The 5,524-nt window shown below is 46.0% G+C and overlaps 1 pseudogene; it reads left to right on the top strand.

Moving 5' to 3' along the window:
• The window catches only part of LOC115081470, a 27,360-nt pseudogene extending 22,431 nt beyond the window's left edge, over window positions 1-4,929 (top strand).
• Window positions 4,930-5,524: the final 595 nt, after the last annotated feature.

Below are 5,524 nucleotides of genomic sequence, written 5' to 3'. Positions count from 1 at the left end.
TGTCGCTTGTTTCCGCTGCAGGTGAGAGCCATATTCTGAAGTTTATATCCAACACAACAATGAAGAATCGGATTAAGCTAACGTGGGAACGGTTCCGCCTGCCGGATTATAGGGATCTTCTCAGCTTCACAGTTTACTACAAAGAGGCGTGAGTATATCGGTGCTCAGGGACTCGCAATGTCATTCAGCAAACAGCTGTAGTGGTGGGCAGGCTTCCCTTTCTTAACCATTGTGTTTGTTGGCTGACAGAAACGTACGGAGCGAGTTAGCAGGATTCCTTCCGCTGTTGCTCATGACCTAATGAGAAACCAGTTTTCTTTTTTGCTTCACAGTTAAACCCACTACTACTACTTATCATTCCTACAGTGCTTCACGAGATACACAGCGCTGTACAAAAAGACAGTCCCTACACAATAGAGCCTACAATCTAATAAGACCAACATATAGGACAAGAGCCTTGGGGTATAAAGCAAGACCATGGTTGACTAAAAGCAGACAATCGGGCATAAGATTTAAAAATGGTTTGAAAAAGGTGGGACTTTAGATGGGATTTAAACATGGCAGGAGAAGGGAGCAGGACGCCCCAGCTCAGGAAGACAGCCAGGTGGAAAGCACGGAGTCAGGAACTGGCGGTAGAGGAGAAGGGCACAGATAGTGAATTATTCGACGAGCGGTGTAGAGAAAGATAGGAGAGGCAGTGAGGTGCTGCAGAGTGAAGGCATTTATAGGTGAGAAAGAGGAGCTTGAACTGTATATGGGAGTTGATAGGGAGCCAATGCAGGTTATATGAGGGTAGTGACTTTGGCGAAATATGTCATGCAGCTGAATTTAGGACAGATTGCAGTGGAAAGAGGTGGCTTGCTGGAAGACCTGTGAGGAGCAGGTTGCAATAGGCTAAGCAGGAGGAGATGAGAGAGTGGATGAGGGGTCTGGAATTTTATTCAGAAAGGATGGATTTCAGCAATATTAGAAAGAAAGAAACGACACGTTTTAGCAGTGTTTTGGATATGCAAAGAGAAGTAGAGAGAAGAGTCAGGACTCCAAGGTTATCGGCTGATGGGACCAGGATGATGATTGTTATCCACAGAAACAGAGAAAGGGGGAAATATAAGGAGCTGTGTCATGCTAAGTTTCAGGTGACATCCAGCAGCAGTGTCAGACAGGCAGGCTGAGATATGGGATTGGATTTCTGGTGTAGAAAGGTAAATTTGGGAGTCATATTAAAAAATAAAATGGTATTGAAAGCCATGAGAGGAAATCAGAGCACCAAGGGAATTAGTATATAGTGAGAAGAGAAGAGGGCCCAGGACGGAGCCCTGAGGCACCAATTGATAGTGGAATGGCAGTAGAGGAGGAACCTCCAGAGGAAGTGCTAAAAGTGCGATAGGAAAGATAAGAAGAGAGAACCAAGTCAGAACAGATCCCGAAAGCCAACAAGGACAGAGCATCAAGGAGTAGGTGGTGATCATCAGTGTCAGTCTAGGAGGATAAGGACTGAGTAAAGACCTTTGGCTTTAGCCATAAACAGGTCATTGGAGACTTTGGCAAGGGCTGTTTCAGTTGAATGTAGAGGGCGAAAACCAGACTGGAGTGGACCAAGAATGGCTTGAGATGTAAGAAAGTCAAGACAACGGCGGTGAACAGCACGTTCAAGTAGTTTGGAGGCAGAAGGGCTATGGGACGATAGTTGGCAGGATCCAGTGAGGGGTTTTTAAGAGGTGGTAGGATTGCAGCACGTTTGAAGGCAGCAGGAACAGTAGCAGCGGAGAGCGATAGATTGAGGATGTGACAGACAGAAGGGATGATTGCAGTGGAGATGGAGCTGAGGAATCGGGTGGGGACCTCAACCCTGCTCGTTTGCAGATTGAGCGTTCAATGTGACAGAGCTTATGCAGATGAAATTAGGGGAATATACGGTCAACACTGGCAAACTTGTTGACACTTTCACATTGGACCTCAGTTTCTGCCCCTGCCCTTCCCACACAACCTTATTGGTAAGGGTTTGAACTGTGCTTCCCAGGTCCGTCCCCCCCTTTTGCCACACATTAAACAAAGGTAGGAGAACAGGAATCTTGGGGTGACAGGGAATTCCTCAAGGGTCCCCCCCCCCCCCCCCCCGTGCCTTTCTGACGTCATAAGACGTGAGTGGAAAAGCACGCGCGGAATTTTACTGCACGTTTTCTGTACTCGCACGCTAAAAAGAAGACTGAACTCCCAATGGAGTAAGCTAACGGGATGATCAATACTTTGGGAGTTAAAAACAAAACAAAAACCACCCCACTGCACTAACCTAACCTAATAATGTGTGTAGAAAGGTTTAGGGCATATAAAAACCATATTCATGTGCGGGAATAATTTTTCTGCACAGAGAACGTGTTCTGAGCATAAAACGTGATTTGTGCACAGCCCAGGCTTTCTGTGACTAAACTTTTGACTGTGGGGACCCCCTCACGCCACCAACTCCAGGTTCAGCCCCATAGACTGATGTTGGGCACAGGTCCTTGACTCCATCTCTGACCAGGAGTTGTTCTGGTTTGAGCGTTAAGGAAACATGGGTTTAAGCCTGCACACACCTCCCTGTACTAATGCTGTCACTGACATGGGATTTTAGGGAGGAGCACTTGTTTATGTCTACGTGCTAGCTCATGTATGTGCACCCGATCGCGCTCCAGCATGTGTGAGCATAGCTCAGCATTACCTTTATTACATCAGGCTCTCAATAGTAGTATCCAGGAGTCTTCTCACAGCTAATGCAGACCCCCAAATCCTCTGGATTAGCTGCTCGTTCTGGGAAACTCCTCTCGCTCCAAGTAGTAAGGATTTAATAGATGGTACTTAACAAGAATGCCATCTGGGGGGGGGGGGGAATATAAGCCACCCCACCTCTGGATAAGTGAATATGAGGCCAGCGCTTAAGCCCCTGCAGCAGAATATATTTGATATAGGAGCATGTGTGGTCCGAGCAGTATATTTCCCTAAATTCTGTCACCTTGAAGGACTGCCACGGAAGATGGTATTGTGCTGAGGAATATTAAGATCATAGCAAATCCCAAAACTAATGCCTTTAACATGTACCTGGAACCTAAGTCTAGTCTGGGGAAACTCCTAAAACCTTTTCATAAGTTTCTGCCTCCTTTTTTTTAGTTTCTTCCTTGGAGATGTAGCAACATTTTAAGGATTTCCTCTGATCCTTATTGGCAAGGTTTGCCCCTCAGAAAGACACAGACGCTTTCACCATTCTTGTTCGTTTTTCTATGATTTTTCTTTTCACATTATAGAAACGGAAGATGGGAGGTAGTTAGAGGCCACAAGGACCATCTTGTCTGTCCAGTTTATTTTCTCCTGCATAGACACCAGGCAGTCTCCACTTTTGCAACTAGGTATCCTCTGTGCTTATCTCCATGCCTTCTTGAATTAAGTTAACAACGCCTTCCCTCCTCCCTGCCAGGACAGTGACATTGTGTCTCTGTTTAGGACTTCCATGTCCCTTCTAGGTGTGCGTGCAGCCTATGGTCTCCTTGCATATCTTGTGTTTCAGGCCATTCAGGAACGTGACAGAGTATGAGGGTCAGGATGCCTGTGGTTCCAACAGCTGGAACATGGTAGATGTAGACCTCCCAGCTGACAAAGAAACTAACCCTGGGATCTTGCTGCAAGGGCTGAAGCCTTGGACCCAGTATGCCATCTACGTGAAGGCCGTGACCCTCACCATGACAGAGATTCATGACATCCAAGGAGCAAAGAGCGACATTGTTTACGTACGCACCCAACGCCTCCGGTAAGTCCCAGGTTCTGATGTGGAAATGCAGCGACCTGCTCCGTTCGTATGGCAAAGTCCTCCACAGGGAAATGCAGACAACAAGAGGGAGGAGGAGCAGCCTAGTGGTGAAAGCAGCGGGCTATAAACCAGAGAAGCCAAATCCCGTTGCCGCTCCTTGTGACCTTGGGCAAGTCAATTCCTACTCTGTTGCCTCATGTCCAAACTTAGATTGTGCGCCCTCTGGGGACAGGGAATGTAATCTGCCTTGAAGGTAGAATATAAATCAAATGAAGTAATTAAAATAGGAGGAGGGGACACATGTCTTCTATAAACGAACAGAAGGAAGGACTTGGTGTCTCACTCTTTTTTTTCTGGGAGGAAACAGTATAGGAAAGTTAGTGAGGCTTGGTTTACAATTTTAATGTAAACAAGTAGAGAGCGGGACAGTTGTGCTGCCATCACTGCAAACGTCTTTTTCCTTTCTTAATCCTCAGTCCCATCCATCCCACTGGACGTAATATCTGCCTCCAACTCCTCCAGTCAGCTGATAGTGAAGTGGAGCCATCCCTCGCTGCCCAACGGGAACCTGTCTTATTACATAGTGCGCTGGCAGCAGCAGCCTCAGGACAATTACCTCTACCGTCATAACTACTGCTCCAAAGGTGTGCGGCCAGATTCATTTCTGCCTATGCTTGGAATCTGCAATTACCGAGTCCCTGAGCTTACGGAACAAAGGAAAGAGAGATTTTGTGGATTAGTTGGGATGTAAGATGCGATGATAACCTAGAATGCCTTCACATGTAATAAATCATTGGGAGTTATACTGTGTGATATCGCGATGTTAGGGACCCGGTCATTCAGTTTCTGTGCTGTTAGGGACAGGGCTCATAGTTTTTACTTTTTAATTTTGTAGGTTGACTTTTTCTCTTTTTTTTTTTTTTTTTTTAATGTTAATAAAAGATAATGTTCCAATTCGGAAACCCGCCGAAGGGAACATCGATCCAGAAGGCAGCACGGAGCCCACCAAGCCGGAGGAAGGTGGTGGGGAGAAAGGACATTGTTGTAGCTGTCCCAAAACCGAGGCGGAGAAGCAGGCTGAAAAAGAGGAAGCCGAGTACCGCAAGGTGTTCGAGAATTTCCTCCACAACTCCATCTTCGTTCCCAGGTAATGCCGTTTGGCTTGAGGTGTGGGATGTCCTTTTCATTTTATTTTTTAGTGTATCAGAAAAAAAAACAACTCTAAGGGGGAGTATGTTTTGCAGCCTAAAACACGAGGTTATTCACAAGACAGCAAAACGGAAGAAACCCAGCGATTTCAGGATCGCTTCTCCGGCTTTTTCTTTTGGCTACTTTAACCTTTTCTTAACTTTTTTAAAAATATTATTTGTGGTGAAATCTGCTTGCGGCAAGCTTAAGATTCTTAAGAAAGATGGTGGCTCTGTCCGAAGAGCATGATTTTTGGGACTGGTAAAGTAAGAATGGTAGGACAGAAAATCCATGTGGGTTTCTGGTGCTTCTGACTGACTCTCATTTGGGGCACTTGTGAATGGCGTTCTTTTCCCCTCCACCTTACAGTTAGACTGTAAAACAAGCACCCAAGCTTCCTTAAAAGTGATGTGTCTGCTGATAAAGCCTGTGCTTCCCCATTCACTGTAACAGGGAGGTACAGATATCATCACTCCTCTGAAAATCATTGCCACTTCTGAGCATTTTTCTTCTCTTGGCTTTTGTGGTTCCTGTGATTCTTGAGGAAACTTTGTCCTC

The sequence above is a fragment of the Rhinatrema bivittatum genome, unplaced genomic scaffold (genome assembly GCF_901001135.1).
Source record: "Rhinatrema bivittatum unplaced genomic scaffold, aRhiBiv1.1, whole genome shotgun sequence".
Taxonomy (NCBI): Eukaryota; Metazoa; Chordata; class Amphibia; order Gymnophiona; family Rhinatrematidae; genus Rhinatrema; species Rhinatrema bivittatum.
The sequence above is the reverse complement of the archived record's forward strand: the minus strand, read 5'-3'. Positions and strand labels throughout refer to the sequence as shown.